Consider the following 25345-nt stretch of genomic DNA (forward strand, 5'->3'; position numbering starts at 1 on the left):
GAAACTCTGCAGTCTCCGACGTTTATGGTTCCATGGAACACCCGAGTTGGTTCTATTGGACCGGGGCGTGGGTGGTCCGAAGTGGTGCAATCTTCTTCGAGATTGATCTTCGGTTCGGTTTTTCGAGCGACCTCGAGTCTGACTCGTGACCACTGAATCTACTTAATGTGGAGAACAGTGTTCCTTGTATTCCTGATATTGGACTGTGGATTTTACACACGCGTGAAGGGATTTGTGGATTCGATGCGGAACAGGTGGAACAGCCGAAGAAATTAACTGTATTGTTTCCGACTTAATCAAATTATGCGAAAAGAAATAATATATAGCTTGCAATGAACTCTTAAGTGGTACGGCGTTTGCTCAGATTATGAAATATTATACTCGGACCTTCCCAAAATTCTTTACAAATGTTTTCAGGCACCTTTATGTTTATAATTTGAGACTAAATAATCAAAATGCGCTAAGGAAGTTAAAGAAACTTTATATTGTAAAAATTCCAGCCTACTGACAACTACATTGCAGATGTTGTGCGTTTATGTCAGAAATAAGTTGGTGTTGACATGTATTGTTTGTAACCTAACAAGAGTGTTAAAAAGGAAAAGAAAGGTCTACAGTTAGGAGCAAAACTGATCACGCACACTATTTTATGAATGGACCAAACGACTTCAATTTCTCCGTAAGGCTAGAATAATTAGTTTAGTAAATGGCCTCTAAAAATATGTTGAAAAATTTTTATGACTTTTAGCTGAGCCAATAATGAAAATTTGAAAGATGTGTTTGGTCAACTTGTATCAATTATGTAAGCTCCGAAAATTTCATTGAAATTGGTTGATTGGTTCACGAATTATAAACGATCGAAAGTGGTAAAAATTGCAATTTTGCCAGATTTTCAAGATTTACCAATTTTGATCGTTTATAACTCGCAAACCAATTAACCAATTTCAATGAAATTTTCGGAGCGTATATAATTTATACGACTTGACCAAACACATCTTTTAAATTGTCGTTATTGGCCCAGCTAAAAAAGTCGTAAAAATCAATTTTTACTATTGTTTTCCACATTTCCGACCAAATGCATTTTTTCAACATATTTTTTAGACGTCATTTACTAAACTAATTCATCTATCCTTACAAAAGAAATTGATGTCATTTGGCCCATTCATAAAAAAGTCATTCTGATTTAAAGTGTGTATGACCACTTTTTGCTCCTAACTGTATATGGTTCTTGCAATTGCTGGCAACAAATTTTATTATGCATGAAAATCCTTTGGGTCCTTTGGGATCGTTTGGAGGCTGCACGTGTATTTTCCGAGAAAATAAAATCATGGTCTTAAGGGTTGAAGTTTGTAGTGTATACCGGTCCCCCTCGAATTTCGCAATCATCGCGAAATTTCATGGGCTTCCCAGGGCTCGTTTGAAAAGGGACGCCGTGAACATGAAGGGTTGCGTCTGTCTCGACGAGGCATCCGCGTTTTCAGCCGCCACCACCCCCACAGCCATTCTAGACAAGGGGTGGCTGCTGTTTTTCGACCGGGCGTAACACTCCTTGAGTAATTGACTGATTAAATTGTCGTGTCCCCCTACGGGCTGCTGCTACTGCTGGCCTTTCGGAACACGGTCGATAAAAGGCATCGGGTTACTCGAAATCGAGCTTAAGGGATGAGGTAACCTCGTCGACGCCTGCGGAGGGGTGTTTGGACACGGGGTTGAAACGATGCTTATTTTATGACGAATCGTCGACGATCCTGGGACACTGCTGTCCACTGAATTCTTTCAATTGAAACTCGAGGGTGCGTTACAACCCCCGTTCGGCCATAAACTAGTTTCCAATTTATCGATGGAACTGGGAACGCCAACGAAATGGTCGGTCTCAACTTTTTAATCTACCATCGCTAAATTCTGAAGATACATCTACATTAATTAAATTAATCGAGTACTAAAATACGTCTGCAGGGGGTGGCAGAAAAGGCCCATTTAATTTTTAAACCTAGAAATTCTCAGAATAAGTGGAAACATCAAAAATGAAAGTAAATATTAATAAGAATCATCTACCATCGCTAAATTCTGAAGATACATCTACGAGAAATTAATCCAGTACTAAAATACGCCTGCCAGGGGTGGGAGAAAATGCCCATTTAATTTTTAAACCTAGAAATTCTCAGAATAAGTGGAAACATCAAAAATGAAAGTAAATATTAATAAGAATCATCTACCATCGCTAAATTCTGAAGATACATCTACGAGAAATTAATCCAGTACTAAAATACGCCTGCCAGGGGTGGGAGAAAATGCCCATTTAATTTTTAAACCTAGAAATTCTCAGAATAAGTGGAAACATCAAAAATGAAAGTAAATATTAATAAGAATCATCTACCATCGCTAAATTCTGAAGATACATCTACGAGAAATTAATCCAGTACTAAAATACGCCTGCCAGGGGTGGGAGAAAATGCCCCTTTAATTTTGAAATCTAGAAATTCTCAGAATAAGTGGAAAAATCAAAAATGTAAGTAAATATTAATAAGAATCGTGTACCATCGCTAAATTCTGTAGATACATCTACAAGAAATTAATGCAGTACTAAAATACGCCTGCCAGGGGTGGGAGAAAATGCCCATTTAATTTTTAAGTCTAGAAATTCTCAGAATAAGTGAAAAAATCAAAAATGAAAGTAAATATTAATAAGAATCATTTACCATCGCTAAATTCTGAAGATACATTTACGAGAAATTAATCCAGTACTAAAATACGCCTGTCAGGGGTGGGACAACTGCCCATTTAATTTTTTTAATCTAGTAATTCTCAGAATAAATGAAAAAATCAGAAATAGAAGAAAATATTAATAAGAATCATCCACGATCGCTGAATTCTAACGATATATCTACGAGAAATTAATCGAGTACTAAAATACGCCAGGGGTAGGGGAAATACCCATTTTACTTTTTAGAAATCCTCAAAATAAGTGCAGAAATCAAAAATAGAAGAAAATTTGAATAAATTGCTGGTGCTTTCCAGTGTCCGGAAAAGATCATCCCCGTTATTTTTCTTTGCGTCCGGGAAAGCGGTTAGGGGTGGCAACCCCTTTCTGTTTTGACAGGCGGAACCCTCTGATTCGCCATCCCAGGCAGATATGAATCTAGTAGCGAAACCAAAAGATGTTTAAGATATATCGCCGGCTGGGGGAAGCTACCCCTGAGTCAGCCTCTTTTGTCCAGTATCTAGGACGAGTAGACACGGTGGGGTGAGAAAGAGAGCCGGTATTTCCCGGTCCCGTTCGTTCTCGTTTGTTCTCGAGCGCGTGTCTGTGTATGCCGCTTTAATGTATTCAATATTCAACAGAAACATTCTACCGCAGTACGGGTGCCGCGTCATCTTCCGCGGATTCGCAACATTTTTCATGCGAGCATGCAACGGAACATGCAAATCAAGACTTTCAGTCGCCGCGAACGCGATGATAAATTCTTCCAACCCTGTGGACGACTAAATCGTAAAAAAAATTATTACAGTAGTGTGGGGATGTTGGATTATCTTCTCACATTTTCTTTTCTTGCTTTATACAGGACAACGTCGGATTAATTCTGTTTATCCTGCTCTTTGCAAGGTAAAACGTCGTTAATTTCAACAGTACTGTCGCATATCAAATATGAATTTTTAATTCCATTTTTCCTGGTTCTTTACCAGGTAGAATATTGTTCTTGTCAATAGTAATGTTACATATAAAATATAAATTTTTCATTTCCTCGTAAAATTTCTTTCCTGGTTTATATAGGACAACGGGTTAATTCAATTTTTCCTGGTTCTTTGCAAGGTAGAATATTGTTCTTGTCAATAGTAATGTTACACATAAAATATAAACTTTTCATTTCCTCGTAAAATTTCTTTCTTGGTTTATATACGACATTGGGTTAATTCCATTCTTCCTGGTTCTTTACAAGGTAGAGTATTTTTCTTGTTAATAATAAAATGTCGCATATAAAATATAAATTTATCATTTCCTCGTAAAATTTCTTTCTTGGTTTATATAGGACAACCGGTTAATTCCATTCTTCCTGGTTCATTTACAAGGCAGAATACGAGTATAATTCTTGTTAATAGTACATAGTGTGTTGCATATAAAATATAAATTTTTCATTTCCTTCCTAAAATGCGTTTCTGTTTAACGGCACAGTCCTTCGCAACAGTGTCGCCAGATTAATTCTTGTCTCCCCACTACTTCCCCTTCCACGTCGCCGTTCCCCCACGCCTCAACCACGTGTGAGTCACGTGACTGATCTGGTACTGGAAGAGGTAACTTTTCCCCTCGATTCGCGTCACTTCCCCTGATCCGATTACAGATGTTTCATTGGGAGAGTTCGTCGAACCTGGAGAATTATTCGCGAGGATCTCTGCCAGATTTCGAAAAAGACTCAATTACACATCTGTTGGAAAGTTTGCGAACAGAGAAATTACGATCCGTCGCTAATTACCCGATGATGTACGGCCGGGGCGTTTTGGCGTGCCCGTGGAAACAGGATTATTTATGGACAATTATATCTCGGGAGATCCTATTTCGTTAAGGAGCGGCGGAACGCTAGCTGGCCGATCGTTTGCGTGGCCAACCTTGTTTCCGCTGGACAACGAGGAGAGCCCCCCGCCGCGGTTCTCTCTCGTTGCATCTCGGAGTTGCGAGCGTTCATCCGCCATGTCGGTTCCTTGCGGTCTCGCCGGATGTCTCGATTGGCTCGACATCCATCCCTTTGGATTAGCTCCGAAATCGGAAGATTTCTTTCAATCTCCTAAATAAATCAGGCAGAGTTGTTCGGAGGACAATCCCTTCTAGGGGCAATTGATATAGTAGAAGACAAGAACAGAAGTGGTAGAGATCCGAAGAGATATGAGCACTGGAGTAACGCGAATAGCGGGTCGCAGTGCTCATCATTCTTTGGTCCTGTTGGAGGTGGATAAGGTCTCAATTCTGAGTCCTGGACTGTTAGGTTTCTTTAGTGAGTATGGGCCCGGTAGACTTTGAGAGTACACTTTATTATGAATGGACCAAACGACTTCAATCTCTCTGTAAGGCTAGAATAATTAGTTCAGTAAATGACATCCAAAAAATATGTCGAAAAATTTGTACGACTTTTTTTAGCTGGGCCAATAATGAAAATTTAAAAGCTGCGCGTTTGGTCAACTTGTACAAATTATACACGCTCCGAAAGTTTCATTGAAATTGGTTAATTGGCTCGCGAGTTATGAACGATCGAAAATGGTAAAAATGGCAATTTTGCCAGATTCTCAAGATTTGCCACTTTTGATCGTTTATAACTCGTGAACCAATTAACCAATTCCAATGAAATTTTCGGAGCGTATTCTCCTAACAGTCCTTAAACTATTTAAGAAAAGAAGGGGGGAAAAATTGATACAGACGATAATTCTTCGAAGAGGAAGTTGCCTGATACCAGGGGTTGCTGGAGAACATAATCGTAAAAATAAATTATCGCGGACGCCTGTGCCGTTTCTAATGTTAGCTCTCTGTATTTCAGTTTCGTGACCGGCTATTCGTTTCGCTCGCGGTCTTTCGCTCTTTCTCCGTTCATTCTTCTCTCCGCTGCTCACCCTGTGTGTACACCGCTACGCGCGTCCGCTCAAAGCGGAAACCGAGTGTGTAACCGCGTTTCGGTACCGTTTCACCGAGAAAACGCTCCGCCCATCGAGTTGCACCCATTAAACAACCACCGCGAACACGTCTCCGGCTCGCGTGTCAATGGGATCGTTTGCGTTCGAGTTCGAGTTCAGCAAAATATAAACTCGTCGGACTAAAGAACGCGTCGGGTTCTCTGTTCTATGGTCTGATTCGCGGAAAACCACTCGCGTGGATTACTTCAACGTGTCGATCCTCTAAACTCGACTCTGACCGCAGCACAGACGATTTTTTATTAGTTGCCTTATAAAAATGATGAAAGCATTGTTAAAATTTCAACAATTGTATAATGAAAAGCCACAGAAACTGTGTTGATAGCATGCGTAGATCACTAAATGCCTCGAGTTCGTAGGGACAATTTGGGACACGAGGCTATTAGGACTGGTTTCCGATACCGATCGCCTCGTTCCAGCTCGAGAAGCGATTGTAACGAGACGAAGAAACGAGACTCGAACTGCGATTCAAGCTGGCCTTCGTAATGCATCACTGAACCAGGAAATCGAATCCATCTCTGGACCAGCTATGAAGGCCTATATTGTGTCAATGTCGAGGCTGATCCCCGCGGACGATTAACGACCGATCTATCTCGAACGACCATCGTAATCCAAGACGGTGTACGTGTGTGCATGTATATCACCGGAAATAAACGCGATATCTATTCCCATACGAGCGCTATTAATTTGTCCACGTATATCAGAGCCGAGCTTGTTTAGTGCAATAGTGAGTCAACAAGGCGACTGCCAGCATCGATCACCGGTGCCATTTTGCGAGCAGTTTTACCACCTATATTCTATCGCGTGAGATTTCATCGGGGAGACCTACGAGGCTCGAGGTGGCCCCAACGAATTCTCCTTGCCCTAGATGTCCTAAATCAGCTCTACGTGGATCTAGATGGCCCGAGAGAATTCTAGTTGGCTCCAGTGGAATCGAGCGGGTCGACGGTAGACGGCCCGAGTGGGATCGAGACGTATAGCAGTTCTACGAAGTCTAGAACTGGGAAACTAGGAAAATGGAGTCCCGGAGTCCTGGAACTACGAAGTTGTAAGTGGGTCTATGTGGTCGTAGAAGGCACAAGAGGGTCTGAGTAGAAGCTGGTTAGAACGCTTGAGCGTGTACTGGGCGAGTCCTAGGAGATTCAGAAAGCCCAGGTAGCTTGAGGAAGTCCTACGGAGATTCAGAAACCCCAGGTAGCTTGAGCTAGCCCTAGATAGCTTAAACGAATTTTACGTAGCTCGAGCTAGCCCTAAGGAGATTCAGAAAGTCCAGGTAGCTCTCTTGAGCTAGCCCTAGACAGCTTAAACGAATTTTACGTAGCTCGAGCTAGCCCTAAGGAGATTCAGTAAGCCCAGGTAGCTCTTGAGCTAGCCCTAGACAGCTTAAACGAATTTTACGTAGCTCGAGCTAGCCCTAAGGAGATTCAGTAAGCCCAGGTAGCTCTTGAGCCAGCCCTAGACAGCTTAAACGAATTTTACGTAGCTCGAGCTAGCCCTAAGGAGATTCAGTAAGCCCAGGTAGCTCTTGAGCTAGCCCTAGACAGCTTAAACGAATTCTACGTAACTCGAGCTAGCCCTAAGGAGATTCAGAAAGTCCAGGTAGCTCTTGAGCTAGCCCTACGAAGATTGAGAAAGCTCACGTAGCTTGAGCTACCCCAAAGGAGATTCGGAAAACCCAGGTGGCTTGAGCTAGCCCTAGACAGCTTAAACGAATTTTACGTAGCTCGAGCTAGCCCTAAGGAGATTCAGAAAGTCCAAGTACCTCTTGAGCTAGTCTCACGGAGATTCGGAAAGTCCAAGTACCTCTTGAGCTAGTCTCACGGAGATTCAGAAACCCCAGGTAGCTTGAGCGAGCCCTAGCTTTACCCACTCTCAAGCAGCTTGATCTTGCCCTAGGTGCAGTTCCAGGTGGCCCTACGATTCTAGCAAGATGTAGTAACCTCAAATAAATTCTGGACGGTCCCGGAAATCCCCTGGGTGGTCCTAGGTAGCTCGAGCTAGCCCCACTTGGCCCCAGTTAACCCTGTTTCGCCGACCCGCTCGAGCACCACGCACCGCAGCTCTCCGTGACGGCAATAATTCCTCGTCAAAGAGTTTTCTACAGGGCGGTAGACTGTGCGCGTGATTTGAACGAGAATCGTGGCCGTCGGGGGCCCCGACGCGGTGCAATCTCTCGGCGCCGATGATTTATACCACTTTCGATGTTTCCCGTGGAAAAAAGAGCGACCGGCCCCGGTCCCGGTCCGGTCCGGACGCTCTCAGCGATCCATTAATCTCTGCCCGGGGCGCATCGATCCCGTCGCCTTTTCTCCCGTTGATAGAAACCTCCACGCGATTCCAGACCTCGGCGCGGCGTCGCTCATGAATTTTCATCGTCGAACTTTGGAACGCGAGTTTTCGTCGATGAAAAAATCACGCGACAAATAGATCCGCAGCCCGGTGAATATACAGAGTCCCGTAAATCCCGGACAACGTAGAAGCTGTGCTCGTCCGGCGCCGTTATCTATTCACCGATTCCCGGATCGACGACGAACAAAGCCCTTGAACGAATCGATCGGGCAACGAATCCGAACAAGGTCCCGTAAGATGCGATCCGATCATCAATCAAGCATCGGCCTTCTGGACACGATCTCTCGCTAATTCCTCTCTCGCGGCCCCCCTACCCCCGGAAGCTCGAGAATTTCTAGGTCGACAATTGATTCGCCGTGGTTCGCCGTGGATATTAGTCGAAGACGAGCGCCGGTCACGAGAACGGGACATTTCCACCGTCCCGCGAGCTCTTTGAATGACCAGCATTGTGCGGAGACCGGCGCGGCAGAAAGGTGTCCCTAATCGGCCGGTGCTTGTCGCGAACTCCTGTGCTATGGTCCAAGTAGAAAGCAGACCTCACGGTTGCAAACTTGACGGATGTATGCCGATTTCCACTTCCGTGGCACGTTTCCAGTCTACCACCAATGTTTGACTATTAAACAACGCAGCACGCCGCGGCGGGCCATTTCCATAATTCCTTCTCATCAGTCGAAGTACCTACACTAAACAGGGCAGAGACCTCTGTCAGCTACGCTACTATATAAACACAAATCCGTAATTTACTGAAAGGCTCAAGCAACGGTAGAAAATTTTCCAAAGCAAGAAATACCAATTCTCCAACATCCTCCATCTGATCAATACAAGAAATAACCTTGTTCGTTGGGCTTGGAACCGTTCCGTGCGTAATAAATAATGTATAATCAACACAGACATTGAACCTCATCCAATTGTCTGCGATCCTGGTCCATCGTGAAAGCCTAGCACGCGTCGAATCCCCGATAGACGATCAAACAGTCTGCCGAGTACCAAGAACCACGATCCTTTCGAGCCACCGAGCACGCGTTAGCTCAAAGGTCAACGATACCGCACGAAGAGCGGCGTGCACGGGCTCTCTCGCGACAGGACAAATGGCTATCCAACGTCTGAGACACCCACGACGGCATGAATAAATTCGCCGATTGTCTGGAAACACCCGTGGCGCGTGGCCGACGTGTTTGCCGAGCGTTTACAAGCACCCACGGCTCGCCGAGGAGATTAATATACCCGACTCGAAGGAAGATGGGGTTATCGATGCGAGCTGGGATCAGGTTCGCGCGTCAAGAACACGTCCGGCGATTCATAGGCCCCCGGGTGAAAGCTGCGTCTCTGCTGGTTGCCGATCCTGTGCCAACACGATCGGGACGGGCCCGGTCGGGCCTCACAGCTCTTTCACTGACTTCTCTTTTTCTTCTCCGAAGACGAACTTCGCTCGATTCTCGAGAAAACCTAACGGGACTTCAGCTTCGAGACTTCAGCTTCGAGACTTCAGCTTCGAGACTTCAGCTTCGAGACTTCAGCTTCGAGGCTTCAGCTTCGAGACCTCAGCTTCGAGGGTTTAGCTTCGAGACTCAGCTTCGAGATTCCAGCTTCTAGACTCTAGCTTCTAGACTCTAGCTTCTACACTCTAGCTTCTACACTCTAGCTTCTAGACTCTAGCTTCGAGCCTCTAGCTTCTAGACTCTAGTTTCTAGACTCTAGTTCTACACTCTAGCTTCTACACTCTAGCTATTACACTCTAGCTTCTACATTCTAGCTTGTATTATCTAGCTTGTAGACTCTAGCTTCGAGCCTCTAGATTCAAGCCTCTAGCTTCTAGACTCCAGCTTCTAGACTCCAGCTTCTAGACTCCAGCTTCTAGACTCTAGCTTCTAGATTTTAGCTTCGAGATTCTAGCTTCTAGACTCTAGCTCCTAGATTCTAGCTTCTAGACATCAGTTTGTACACTTTGACTTCTTGGTTCTTAGCCTATCGCGGTTTGCGAATTCTCGCAGCACCGTTCCGGCAGCTTCACGCTACATTCGCGTGCTCGTATCAGCAGGGGAGTGGGAGACGTTGTGAACACAATGCACTGTGTTGGACGAAGCGTTCTACACAAGAGAGACTCGTTGGTAAACGTATCGTACACGCGGTTTAAACAGGCTTGCTGAAATGAATCGATTGTCCACGCCAACTGCAAACAATAAATAAGACTCGGTCTAGGCGCTAGAACTAGCTGAATAAAATCCTTGTCCAGTTTCGCTGATCTACAGGCGATTTCATTGAAATGATCCGCGAGTTTATGATGATCCTGTACGACAACGACTAGGATATCTCCCGCAAGGTAGCCTAGGTTCGATCTTGGGCTAGGTCTCGAGCACTCGAGCGAGTTGGCCGTCGTCCAACGCAGTCGGGGATTCAGGGTAATGGCCAGAAGACCTGCGCTTCTGAGATTCGACTCCGATCAGCATTCTGATCGCCCGGCGAGGCTACTGCGTCACACGTGGCACAATAGAGGACGCTATACACCGGCAGACTGCGGACCTCGAACATTGATTTTCCCTCTTTCCGACAAATTAATTGGGCCTTGCTCTGTCCTCCTTCAGGAACGAACACGTCCGCCACCGACGGAAGAACCGACGCGCTGGTTTCCGTGAACCTGCAGAGAACAGCCACTTGTTCTAATCTTACAGAAATGAAAATCTACTTGTTCTAATCTTCTAGATACGAACATCTACTTGATCTAATATTCCAGAAATGAACATCTACGTGTTCTAATCTTCTAGATATGAACATCTACTTGATCTAATCTTCTAGAAACGAACATCTACTTGTTCTAATCTTCTAGAAATGAACATCTACTTGTTCTAATCTTCTAGAAATGAACATCTACTTGTTCTAACCTTCTAGAAACGAACAACTACTAATCCTAATGTTGTAGTGTTGTTGTATCTCGTTGTAATGTTGTAGAAATCGATATTTCCAACAACTTTTTGTAGGAATTCAGTGTAGTGGTACCGCCACTATCGCAAAGTTTGCCACACATCGAAATCAGAGGGTAGGGGCGTAGTTCTGCTGGTTCACCGAAAAGTGAAACCTGGCAGGGCCCGGTGTCGCCGTTCGGTAATTACTTTTTGCGAGCCGGGCAAATGAAAATTTATAGCGACGCGGCGCCGGCAAAGCGATCTCCCATCGAGTGTACTCGAGGCGAGCCGTACTTTCTAGCCGTTCGAACTTTTCCTGAAATCCATGTTTGTCACGCGTGAAAGTGTAGGATCGCGGCCCGATATGCCTAAGCCCCCGACAGCTATTCGCGCCTTGATCCTTCGGAGACGCAAAGGCTGCGCTGTTATGGTCCGGCTCCCGGTTCTCGACGATTCAGAAGGAAATTGGTTCGCCGATTCCACCGCGAGTTGTGATGCACCGATAACCTCGCGCGATGCATCTCGGCTGCTCGCTGTTATGCTCGCTATTATGCTCGCGGGATTCGTACGGTTTATTACGGAAGTCTTCTACGAGTGTCGATCTTGTTAAACTTACGGTCTGTTTTTCAGCCGGAAGTCGTAATAACTGACCAGTCGTCGGCTTTTATGATGCAGGAATGAAGTACCAGGAGCACGGTGGACAGCTGTTACGACTTCTTTCGTAGAACCACTATCTTTCAATGATCGCAGGTTCAGAGTGTCTGCAAAAAGACCTTGACTGTTTGTTCTGATAGCAATTCTTATCGGAGTTTGTCCCAACTTGAATCAGCAAACGAACAACTAATTGTAAGTCCTGGAGCTGTCCGGACTTTATCTCGGCGCGGCATTCAATTAGCACGCAGCGCTAGGCTGTCCAGCCACCATAAACCAGAAGAATCGAGGATCTCGATGCAAAAACGCACGAAACGACCGACAATGAATTGTGCAGGTCTTATTTGTAAGACACAACTTGAAGAGCTAGAGTGGAATCGAGCTGGAAAATCGATTTGCCCGATTTCGCAGCCCGATCTTCGATCGGTAACGCATTTCTGTAGAACAAAGCGGGTTCTCGGCTGTTCCCGCGAGCCAAGAAGAAAAACGAGGTGCTCCCCGGATCCCCGGAGCCACGGAACCGTGACGGATTCGAAGAGGAGCACGGAATGGAGGCTCGCGGTTGCTCGCACACCTGGCGAGCTGTGCGCGCGAGCTTAATTAAATACCGTGGCTGACCGTGTGTCGAAGAATGGCGGCGTAAGTAGCGCGCTTTCGTGGGAAATACTGTTACAATGTGCCTAATGGACTCGGTTGCGGCCGCGGTTCGGTTCGGCTTGGCTCGCTGCGGCGTTTTCCGCGTGGAGATTCACCGTGACGAAGTGACCGAAGTCTCGTTCAAACAGCCACGATGCAATCGCGTTAACGCGGTTGGAATAGAGGTTTTGTAACTGGGCCATCTAGCGCGATGTACGAGCGAATAATGATACAGCACAGGGGAGTCATTCCCGGAGTGCGAGAGACAACGCTGCGGAGGACACCCTGCGGCGAGAAGAGCCTCTGCCTGTTCAACACATTTGATGCTCTCCAACCTGCAATAGACGATTTGCATCCTTTGAATCAGGTGTCTGCAGGCTGCGGTGTCTAAGGTGGTTCGGAACACACCTTAAAGTGTAGGTCCCGTCGCTTAATAACCATAGCAGTTGAAGAAGACGTAAAACGATTAAACAAAACAGGCTAGAGTGTCTCTTGAATCCTCGAGGGGGTGGTCTGGTTTAAGAGGACGATTTTGTACGAATTGTCCCGAATTTCTTTCGAGAAAACTACTGAACATGTTGCGTCGGGATTTTGCACGCATATTTAGTGGTAGTTGACGTATATGCGTGATTTTTTGCAAGTAAAAATAATCAAAATTGGATGAGTTATATATTTTCTCGTGGGCCCCTTGAATCCTCCAAGCTTGATCTAGGAACTGCTGGATCCTTGAAGTTTGATGACTGAGTTAGGTCTCTTAGGTCTAGATAAAGGCAGCTTGATTTGTGTGGTCTGACGGGACCCTTCAAGTACAATCTCTGTGGAAGGGCCTTGAAGCTTCGTTTGTGGGGTCTGAAGAGTCCTCTGGGCCTGCTAGAGTAATCTAGCGGATGCTGAGAATCTGACAAGTCCTTGCAACTTGATCCTTAGGGTCTGAAGAGTCCCCAGATCTTTGAAGTGCAATCTGTTAGAAGTTAGAGGTCTTGGAGCTTTATTTGTGGGGTCTGAAGAATCCTCTGGGCCTGATAGATTATCTAGCGGATGCTGAGAATCTGACAAGTCCTTGCAACTTGATTCTTAGGGTCTGAAGAGTCCCTTGATCCTTGAAGTGCAACCTTCTAGAAGTTAGAGGTCTTGGAGCTTTATTTGTGGGGTCTGAAGAATCGTCTGGCCCTGGTAGATTATCTAGCGGATGCTGAGAATCTGACAAGTCCTTGCAGCTTGATTTTTAGGGTCTGAAGAGTCCCTTGAACCTTGAAGTGCAATCTTCTAGAAGTTAGAGGTCTTGGAACTTTATTTATAGCGTCTGAAGAGTCCTCTGGCCCTGGTAGAGTAATCTAGCGGATGCTGAGAACCTGACAAGTCCTTGCAACTTGATTTCCAGGGCCCGGAAGACCAGCCACTGTCCTAGTCCCGAGAAGTCTGGTCTTGGCAAGGATACTCGTATCCATCATCTCTGCGGCGAGTTACGTAACGATGGAAAAGAAAGGATCGCATGCATAATGCGGGTGAACGGTCTGCGAGCGTAGCCGTGAAGTTGTCGAACTGCACTGCGAAACTGGCCCGGAAAAATTACTTCGCCGAGAGAGATACGGTCGATCGGCTTTCTCGGAAAACTTCACGGCCGTAAACCAGCGACCGTGGTTCGTTCCCGATACAATATTTGTTTCGTTATCCGTCTGCCCCGTTATCGGCGCCGCGACGATAACGTTGACACACGACGAATTAAATGAGCCCCGATCCAGGAAAAAGATTGCGCGGCGCTTTGATTGCGTCGAACCGTGTACAATCTTTCGCTCCGTCGTCGTTTAGCCGAGTTAATCGCGAACAACAAGCCGGGTTAATAGAAGCACGCAACCGTGTCTCACCTTTCACACGCCGACGTGCACCGCGCAACGTTTTCCTTTTCCTCCCGTGATTATATTAATACTCCCCTCTTTTTCCAGTCTATCGCACCCGGGCCGGGCCAGGCCGAACGATAATATCGAAAATAGTTCCTTGAATGGAAAGGCGAGGCCATTAACGATCCCGTAACAGTTTTGCGCCGCGTACTCCGAGGAAATCGAATAATTATTCTCAGCGTGCGTCGATCATCGTTAATATTCGACGGGAGATATGCCCAACCCTGTGCGTCGAAGCCACGGACATCGGCAGTGAAATTCATTAGGATTCGAACGATGCACCGCGCCTCGATAACGCGCTGCACGCGCCGACATTCGAGAAACGGTACTGCGCTCCAGTAGGAAGTGCGGAGTCGTGCGTGCCGAATTTCGATCCCTTCCTTCCTGTCACGAACCCTCTCGAATGTCTCCGCAGAATCGGTCGAAGCCTGAACTTGATCTTCCAGGTCTGAACAGTCCCTCCCCGAATCCATTGATCTTGTTCTTTCAGACTTTGATAGTCTTCGAGTGTACTTTTCTCGATTTTATGGAGCCGCGAATGTTGATCGTGATCTCAAGCACTCCTGAATTCTTCAAGCTTGATCTAAGGGGTCCTAAATTCTGTAAACTTGATCTAAGGACTTCTAAATTCTTTAAACTTGATCTAATATGTAGCTATTGAATTCTTTAAGCTTGAACTAGGGGCTCCTGAATCCATTAAGCTTGATCTAAGGGCTACTGAATTCGTTAAGCTTGATCTAATATGTAGCTACTGAATTCTTTAAGCTTGGTCTAAGGGCTCCTGAATTCTTTAAGCTTGATCTAATGGCTCCTCAATTCTTTAAGCTTGATGCAAGAGCTCCTGAATTCTTTAAGCTTGATCTAAGGGCTCCTGAATTCTTTAAGCTTGTTCTAAGGGCTCCTGAATCCTTTAATCTTGATCTAAGGGCTCCTAAATTCTTTAAGCTTGATCTAATATGTAGCTGCCGAATTCTTGAAGCTTGATCTAAGGGCTCCTGAATTCTTTAAGCTTGATCTAAGGGCTCCTGAATTCTTTAAGCTTGATCTAAGGACTCCTGAATTCTCTAAGCTTGATCTAAGGGCTCCTAAATTCTTTAAGCTTGATCTAATATGTAGCTCCTGAATTCTTTAAGCTTGATCTAAGGGGTCCTAAATTCTTTAAGCTTGATCTAATATGTAGCTACTGAATTCTTTAAGCTTGATCTAATAGCTCCTGAATCCTTTAAGCTTGGTCTAAGGGCTCCTGAATTCTTTAAGCTTGATGCAAGAGCTCCTGAATTCTTTAAGCTTGATCTAAGGGTTCCTGAATCCTTTAAGCTTCATCTAAGGACTCCTAAATTCTTTAAGCTTGATCTAGTAGCTTCTGAATCCTTTAAGCTTGGTCTACGGGGTCCTGAATTCATTGAGCTTGATCTAAGAGCTCCTGAATTCGAGGAGCTTGATGTAAGGGCCCCTGAATCCTTCAAGCCTCGCCCGAAGAGTTCTTTAAATCTTTGAAACTCCGGAGTTCGCAAAGCCCAACCATTGCGATCAAGAACATGGCCAAGTCATAATCGTCCGGATCTTAAGAGTCCCGTGAAACCTTGAACTTGATCATTATAGTACGAGAAGTCTCGTAATTCGATCTTGATTTTTGATGGTCTCTACAATGTCCTAAGTCGTGAGGATTCTTCGACTCCACTGAGCCTCGACGTTCGCAGACCCCGAAGTAAATCACACGCGATCGGCCGCCTCTAATAGCCGCATCGCGGCCGCTCGTTTACAATAAACTTTCTAGCCAGGACACCGGCTAAGCGTTAAATAAATGAAACGGAATAATTACGTCGTCGCGGGGCCCCTATATCGTGTCGAACGACCAATTACGAGCGCAGATACCGAATAGAAATTCAATTGCCCCCTGGTAACAGTTCCATTAACTGAAATTTAACGCGGGGCCAGATCCGTCGGACCGCAACTTTCTATTTAGTTTTACAGTCTAATTATTCTATAGAGCGGGGGGGGAGAGAGGGAGAGAGAGAAAAATGCGTCACAGACCTCTCGAGGAACGGCTCCACTCGCCGTGGAACTTCGGGGACACGGTAATTGAGCGGAGATAATTAAGACCGGACGTATTATCATAAAAATGATTTTCCAATCTATACAGTGAGAAAGAGAACTAGCTCTCGGGGAAGGGGCACAGAGGCTCTCGGCGGTTAGGCTAGTTTCTCCTCGGTGCTATCTCCCGAGGTGGAAGGAAAACTTCCTCCTCGGTGCTATCTCCCGAGGTGGAAGGAAAACTTCCGCGGCTCGGCTTTTCCGCGTCGCGTCGACCGAGATGATTAACGATTATCGATTCACCGCGCGCCGATTTTCCGCGGCTATCCCCCGTCCCCGACGTAATTACCGAGCAGAGAGAAAGCGGAGACCTCGGGACACGAGCAGAATCGTAAATTTCCAAGGCTTGCTCGGGTCCTCTCGTCCCCGGGCGAGAAGCAAGGGAGGACGATTCGCGATCATGCGATTTATGGGCCGCGGAAAACCGAGGGCTCGGGGTTCAATGTCGGGGTGAAAGTATCACACGTGCCCGCTATGAACCGACGTCGACGCACGTAACCGTGTTCCGAATCGCCCTGCTGGCCTGCTCGCTGTTTCAAGATCAGATTACGATGGCATGCGAGCCAGTTTCTTCCCCTTTTCAACTATCGCGCGGAAACAGAGGGTCGCTTGCACGGAACTTGCAAAGAACGGACTGCAAGCACACCCCTCTGTGTTATTACTAATAACTTATTAGCGCGGTGCTCTTATTGTCGGGGCAATTTTGGGGAATTTTTTTCAGAGAAACTATCGAACCTTTAGCACCGAGATTTTGCACACGTTTTTACTGGTGCTTGAAAGACACGTCAGATTTTTTCCAAGTAAAAATAATCAAAATTGCACGAGTGGTACATTTTTTACGTTTTCAAAAACATGGGCAACGGTCTCGATCTTTCTGTTGATCGTAGATGCAAGAAAACCAAGTTGTTTATTAATCAGAAGGAATATTAAAAATCTTGATTATTTGAAGATAAAACCCCAGTATAATATAATATAATATGTGTATAATAATGTGTATGTGTGTGCATCTATATTTCTGTATACAAAGAATGCATAGGATGTGTCTAAAGATCGAACAAGTGAATCGAACAAGTTCGCGCGCACCTGGTAGAGTCGGAAACGTTCGATCAATTTGTCCGACGAGACTTTATTAATTTTCACGGATCAGCTTCGTCGGGCGACACTGTCACGCGGAATTGAAAAGCAATAATCCATTGGGAACGGTGGAGCGATTCACGGACTCCGACCGTGAAATAGGTATCGTTCGTGGCTGATTAAAAACGAGGTCGCATGGGACAGACACGTCGCAGACGGCGAGGGTTGGGGCTGCAGACGTCCAGGAAATTACGAAGATGGAGCGCCATCGATTCGAGAGTATTTGCCAATATTAAACAGGGTTGACCGGCCCCCGACAGGAATAGCTGGACTGGACACATTGGACTCTACGTTTGTATTTTTAGAGACGAGATCGATATGCGATTAAAATAGACGCAGTTTAGCGATTCAAATGCGAAAATACGAAGCAGTAATACCGGTACTGCTGTATTCTCTGATGAGATGGGAGAGATTGGACATTAACTCGCGTGTTGTGTCACTGGAGTAGCATGTTTAGCTTCACTGACCATTAACGAGTCTCGAGATAGCTTAAATTAGCTCTAAGTAGCTTGAGAAGCTGGCCTTGCGTAATTTAAGTGAGCACTAGGTGGCTCGAGCTAGCCCTAGATGGGCTTCCCGAGCTTTGGTTAGATTCAGTAAGCCCTAGGTTGCTTGAGCTAGCCCTAAATACCCTACGTGAGCTGTAGATAGCTTGGGGAGCTGGCCTTGCGTAAATTAAGTGAGCCCTAGGTGACTCGAGCTAGCCCTAGATGGACTACCCGAGCTCTGGCTAGATTCAGTAAGCCCTAGGTGGCTCGAGCTAGCCCTAGATACTCTACGTGAGCTATAGATAGCTTGAGGAGCTGGCCTTGCGTAAATTAAGTGAGCCCAGGTGGCTCGAGCTAGCCCTAGATGGGCTACCCGAGCTCTGGCTAGATTCAGTAAGCCCTAGGTGGCTCGAGCTAGCCCTAAATAGACTACGCGAGCTCTGGCTAGCTTCAGTAAGCCCCAGGTAGCCTGCACGAGTCCTACCTGTCACTCCACAGTCTCAGTAAGCCCTGAGTAGCTTGAAAGTAGAACGTTGAGAAAGCTCCAGCTGGCTGACCGAGTCCTGAAGCAGCGTAAACATCTTCGCTAAGCATTACCGAATCTCGGGATCGGTTAATTCAAAAGGCAAATTATAGTTCTTGTTAGTGCCCGACGAGGACGCGCAAGAGTGACCAGGGCGCGTCCACCGAGCCTCAGCCCAAATCACCGTGATCGTCTCTGCCCTCTAACCGGACAGAGCCCGAGGAACAATAACGAGTCGCGTCGCGTCACGAAACATAACCGGATGTTACTGCATCGCTGTTTGTCGCTCGATTGTCTCCCCGGGGCGGCTTCAAGGCTGCCATCGAAGCATTTCTTCCTGTCCCGAGCTGTCCAGGAGCCGGGTTCCAGCGATCCAAAGGGGAAAGTCGCCGGAGAACGGACGCCTCTTTCTCTCTTCCTCTCTCTCACTCTGTTTCTCCTCGTCGTTTCTCTCGCGGAGAAGGATGAATCGCCGTACACACGCGGCTTTTGTTGCTCGATCGCCGCTGATTGATACGCGGCACTGCCGGTCCACAATGCGTAATAAATCGCTTGTCGCGGTTTCCGGTGCAGCTTTGTTGCCTCGGCCATCGATTTCGTTCACCTACGACGGAATTTTGCTTGGCCTACGCGCTACCTCTCGATAGCCACGACTGCGAAATCACGGATCGGTCACCAGCTATATCTGCAGCTGCTAAAACATTCACAGGTAATCAGTACGTACGGAGTAATTATGTTCCCAAATTCCACTTGTCTTTGATCTCGACATCGTTTTATCCATTTCTCGATTAACGAAGAATCGCGTGGTCCAATTCTTCGGGAGCTACTTCACCAGGAGCCCGAAGCATCGTACACAAGGCTAACTCGAGATGACGGCAGAGATTGCACAGCAATGTTGGCATCTGCTCGCGAGCCGAGCCAGCTGGATTTTACAAGTTTATCCGAGGAGAGATGAAGTTGCTCGTCGATCATGAAGCTGTTACTATCTCCCCGGCGAGAATTTACGAGACGACACGGAGGATTTTCATCTTGGCGAGAGCCGATGCGCGCGCGCGCGCTCGCCCGTTCGGTCCCTGCATTTCTTACACGCGCCTTTCTCGCGGCTGCTAATTGCGCCGGCTGAATTCCAGCTGACCGCAGCCACCGGCCGGCCAGCGTGTCCCTCTTTTTCACCTTGCCTGGCCTGGCCTAGCCTCTCTTTCTCCCTGTCTAAGTCTTTTCTTGTCCGGCCGTCGAACGTTTCTTCCATCGGCCGAGCGATTTCGCGCGATCGATCGCCTAACGGGAACGTTTCCGCGAGCGAATTAGCAAAAGAACCGCTCCCGGACCTTCGTTTAGGCGTCCGTCGGCCTCCGTCGATCCAGATGCAACCGTTCACCTTTCTCCCATTTCAGACAAACCAAACTCCGTTTCTTCACTACTGTTGGTCCTCTTCCGCAGCTCCGGAACGTCTGTACTGTGGAATCGCGGCGATCCTCTTTTAAGGTGGGACCTTCCTAGGCGCGTATGGATGCAGCGTTTCGCGGCTCATGCTCCATTCGTCGTCTTGTTTGACGAATAAAAGACCCCACCTTCAGCTGATGCTTAATCTCCAATGATGGGAGTTTTTCGGCTGGCTATCTCGGCTCTCCTGCGAAGAGCTTATCTTCGGGGATAATGGACCAAGTCCGGGCGAAGTCTCGTTGGCCTATCCGCGTTCCAGGGGAACGAGATCGCGGTGTCGTTGTCTAATGACGTGCAACACGCGATCCACTTGCCACGGTGTATCGCTTGTCGGTCCATTGCTCGCCTCTATCCGTTTCTACCCGCCCGGACTCGCGCGGGTAGAAGCGGAAAGAAGAGTTCTAATTTGCGGCGGGAGGTCGGCTCGCGATCCGATAGCCACGCGATATCTCATGTAAAATGGAACACAATCGCGGCGACTGCATTTCTATTCTACAGACAGAGAGAGGAAGGGAGATGCTACGAGATTGATATGAAAAAATCAGCGAAGAGTAAGTAGCTGTTCCGCGGGGTTCGCTGAATACTTTTAACAGCTATAAACATGTGATTGCTGTTAATGGTCAACAGAGGAGCGGCGTTTCTTGCTCGTGCCGCGTCCAATTTGCTGGATCATTCCGATCGAATAAATTCCCGCGGCCGCTAATTGAACGCACCCGGTAATGAAAGGAGAGCCACCGTGACGCGATTTCTTGCCGTTGAGCCTCGATCGGGCCGGATAAACGATAACCCGAACGATTTTTCCGCCGGTTCCACCTGCTGCGCTCTCAACGGTCATGCTTTCAGCCTGTGTGCTGCGCTCCCCGTTTCTAAAGCGTAACCTGGATCGATCGATTTTTCTCTCGGTGTTCTCCACCTCCTCCTCCTCTCCCTTCGCCTCTATTTCTTCCTCGCTTTCGATTTTCCACGGTTCCACTTTTTAACGATCGATCTCCAGGGAACGGTTCTCGATACGCGTGGTCACGCGTCTTACCACTGATTATGTTTCCACTGTTTGATCGCTGTGCCTACTTTAACGACCAAGTCTCGTCGTTATAGACCGTAGAGAACCATTTTCGACAGTTGATCCGAATGAGTTCGCCCCGATTGCAATTTTACATTAATTGCTCGTAGAAGATTCCATTAATTACTCGTACATACAGAGATTTGCTTCTATCCTTCGGGAATCTGATGTCTGAATTATTTTTACTGTCTGAATGCATTCCAGAAAGGAGTACAATAAAGAATTTAAACCGATCAATATGCTACGTGATTTATTCCACAATTCAGATTTAGTTCAGCACCGAGACTAAGAATGATTGTACGTATTATTCGAAAAACCACGTTCCACTGATGAAGAACACGTACTTAACACTAAACCTACCGAGCCTCAAGAGTAACTGGTACATGTTCCCTTATAAAAATGACAAGATTGATTTTATTTGGAGTTTGTGCAGCTCCTATTGTAATATGTGCACCACTAAAGCTTTCTATACAATCATTTTTTATGAAATTACAATAATGTCTCTATTGACGCAAAAAGATATCCCCTCCACTGCAGTAATCTGATCTCGACTCGAGTATATCGGTGTGAACCACTACTAATGCAACGCGGAGAGTCGCAGTCGTCGGCAATATTTAAACACCAATATTTAATCTTCTTTATTATTACTTATTTTTTTATGGAACCTTCATCAATATATTCGAGGCATTTTTCTGATTAAGAAAAGACCAAACACGATATAACTTCAACTGTATTTAGTGGTTTAATGGAGGATGAAAGTTTCGGGCGCGAGAAAGGACAGCGTATGGGAAAGAAAGAGACGCGGAGAATCGCAGTCGCCGGCACAGTTCAAACTTTGAACTTCAAAGGCCCCGCACGTTGTCTCGCTTTACACACGCGCTGTCCTTCTCTACGTTCAACTCTACCTTTGAACCTCAAAGAAATAGCTACCCGTCTACGATCGACGCAACCGAATCCCCCCGAGGCTTCTGCATCAATAGAGACATTACTGTATTTTTATTATATCAGCAATTCTAAAATAAAATACTTGGAACCGGTCATATTGACCGGTGATGGTAGGTTTAGTGTTAAGAGATCCTCATCCACCAGTGGCGCACCCAGGAGGGGGGCCAGCGGGCCAAGTCCCTCCCAAGAAAAAATGTTTAGCTTCCAAAATTAAAATCGCGGAACCGTACCGTTGACAGATATTTTGGCTAAAAAGAAAGGTCATCACGTCAACTCGCCCCTTTCCCCAAGATTAAATCCTGGGTGCGCCACTTTTAACCACGAAGAGTCAAGTTCCTCGGGCTTTCTGCACCATTCGCACCCAGATCAGGTAAATGAATATTTCGGTCTCGCATTGTCGCAAGTACAGAGGCACGCGCAGGCAAAACTGACGGTTAGGGTGCTAACGTGTCCTCTTAGCTGGTCGTGTTCCGCCCCTACAGGAGGAAATCGCGACTGTAATCGGATCGAGGGCCATTTTTCGATCGGTGGGCGAGCCTAGAATTTTACGGTAGTCGCGTTATATCGTTGTAATTCCCCCCTTGTAACAGCGACAAGGGGGACACAGCGCCGCGTATCGCCGTTGAAAATCTCGCACGCGCGCCTCGTTATTGCGATTAGCCGAGGCAGCGCCGTAGGGCATTGTCGTCTCCAACATAATTACGAAGGAAACGTAGCCGCGAGAAGAGAAGGTGTCACGCGATACCCACGGCCACACACGTCATTCCGATCGCAATGAACCGCGAGAATAGAAAATGTTTCTCGTAATCAACATTGTCCGCGGTGCCCGCTTCCTGATAGCTCTCGGGTTACGATAACACGCGGGGGAGGGGGGGGAGTGTGCGTTACGTCGACCGTAGGCTTCGCTCGGAAATTCTACGGGCCGGATAAACGCCGATCCATAGAGGGAACAGCGAACCGAGACGGGACCTGTCCCATGGAACTGCTTTTTCTTGTTTTCGACCGACGATAACGGGACGACGGCGACGGACCGAGAAATCATTTCAGCAGAACGCGAATCTCGGAACGGCCTGTACGACACGGGGAAAGGAAAGCGACGGGGCCGTAATAAATTAGATACTCTTTCGATACCGTGCTCTCGCAGAACCGTGTTATGTACTGGGAAATTATTCGACACAAATATTTCACCTTCTACGGTAAACGTACCTTTTACTGCGGGTGTCCGTTTCACTGAGGTATTTTCTCCCAATGAGAGATTAAAATACGTAAAAATAAATATTCTGCCCTGAATAGATTTGTACAATTCAAGGAGGATGTATTCTCGTTGGCTAGTACTAAATCGGGAGAGGACGTTCGTTCCCTCTCCTTTACAATTTTTACAGGGTGGGGTATCTATGGAGGAACTGGCCCACAAGTGGACCTCGGAAAATATACAGAGTTCGAATTTCGACGCCGGGACGACGACGAGACGACACTCGAAGACGCGACATAAACAGTCGACGATACGTAGCACCGAAGTGGTGCCCCAGGAAATAAACTACGGGTAGAATTTCGGCGCCTGGCCGATAATAAGACGACTCTCAACGAAATATACAAACCAGGCGGGCAATTAAACAAAGGGCACCCTATTCCAAGGAAAACAAAACGTTTCCACGTAATTTTTCTAAGGCGACGCGTGATCCTCCCAGGATTGAACCCGAGGAGATGCCTGAAGAGTTTCCTGAAGAGAGGAAAGAATAATCGAAGCTTGCTCTCGAAGGCAGAGAGAACGAACGGTATCGCCCGGGAGAGCTGACCGCGGAAAACGGTCCCAGACACGTGAAGGCTCGCGCACAAGCTCTGAACAACTCTCCGGTGTGAACGACATAAAAGTGTTCACTGACCGAAACGCGCGTACGCGTACGCGCCGCGCGGCAAGTCCTTCCTTCCTGCGTCTAGCCACTGGCTAGTAAAATGTAATACCTGGAATTTGCCATGATCGGCCTCCTCCTCCACCTCCTCCTCCTCCTCGACTAGGCGAACCCCCTCGTTTTCGCAAACAGCCCGTTTCGCTTCGGCTAGTCGGACGTTAGCAAACATCGAGCCTCCTTGTTCCTTTCACGACGACGATCGCCTTCTCTCCGGCGAGAAGCATAATAGAATCTTGGCGACGACGAAGGCTCGAATTTCGTCGACCAAGAGTTTCGCTCTCTGCCAAGCGAACCGAGACCTCATATCCATTTTCACCTTTTCACCGGATCACTTTCTAAGCACAATGGAGGAGGCCGCTCGATCGTGCCCGGTTCCCTCTTCGATCCCGCGATCGAGATCTTCGTGTGGGAATCGTCCCATTCCCCGAGGCGCCATTTTGTCGGCAACCAAACGCGGCTGGTATCAAACAGGTGGAATTCGCTCGAAGATTCTCATGTCATGAAATGGATTCGAACTAGGCCTTCTCGTAACCTGATACTCGATCGGGATGGAGAAGTAATTCGTCCATTGCGAATTATTGTTGGAGATCTATCGATCGTCAGTCTACAGTTTGGTGATCGTTATTTCACTGCGGATTCAATGCATTATCTCAAAAAAAAAGACATTAGAACGATTTAATGATATTGTTACATTATCTTGGAATTTTTGAGGTCGTTAAAACAGAAAATCTAGAAGATCTAAATAACCTCGGTACACCTCTGTGCGGGTTTTATGTATTTCTGGAATTCTCTAATTGGATAGCTAACAACAGTGCCGGATTAAGCCAGCGCGGAGCCCGTGGCAAATGTTATGACGAGGCCCTAGGCCTTCTATCAGGGCCGTTCGTGTGCAAATGTAGCGCAGCTTTTCAACAAAAACAATGAATATCCTTTTTTTTTCGCTTAGAAAAAATATCTGTGCCTCCTGGCATAGACAAGCGCTCATGTATCGGTGCTTCTTCGATGAAGCGCCCGCGTGGGTCCCTGTTTGTATGGCGCGGGGCCCGTAGCATTTGCTACTTCTGCTACGGAACTTGTGGATGTTCTGGAGGTATATAAAAACGCAACAGAATTTTGGAAAATTTGACAAGATATAATTCTTAATATAATACTAAATTAATGCAGTTACCGAAGTTTGGTTTCGATTCACTGCACCGTTTAAGAATTATAGCAACTTAAAGTCTTCTTATGGAGAATTCATAAAATTCCACTTCAAACCCTATTTAAACCTTGAAAAAACGCAACTAGAAACTCCAGTTTTTTTATATATGTAGTAAAAATTGTGTAATTAATTATGTTCAAAATTTATTAGAATTCGCTGAACAGTTACAAAGCAAAAAAAATGATAAACTGTTACAAAACGTCAAATTTATCGTGTTGTCTCTCACTATAGCATGGAAACGCGACAAGTGTAGACCACTGAATATAGCTACAGAGGGTACAGTATTCGCAAAAGTTTAATGCAAAATATACCCATGAATGGCTTTCATTGCCAATATATTGATGGATTTCGAATTTTGTTGTACTTTTGTCTTCCATTGTATACCTCCAGAACATCCTTAATCCGGCGCTGGCTAACAATGTAAACCGGCTGATGGAAGATTT

At 46.5% G+C, this 25345-nt stretch overlaps 1 protein-coding gene across 2 annotated transcripts in view; it reads right to left on the minus strand.

The window, feature by feature from the left end:
• The window catches only part of Jupiter (microtubule-associated protein Jupiter), a 92556-nt gene that overhangs the window by 41191 nt on the left and 26020 nt on the right, over positions 1 to 25345 (minus strand). The gene's annotated exons all lie outside the window — the stretch shown is intronic.

Source organism: Lasioglossum baleicum, chromosome 16, assembly GCF_051020765.1.
Source record: "Lasioglossum baleicum chromosome 16, iyLasBale1, whole genome shotgun sequence".
NCBI lineage: Eukaryota > Metazoa > Arthropoda > Insecta > Hymenoptera > Halictidae > Lasioglossum > Lasioglossum baleicum.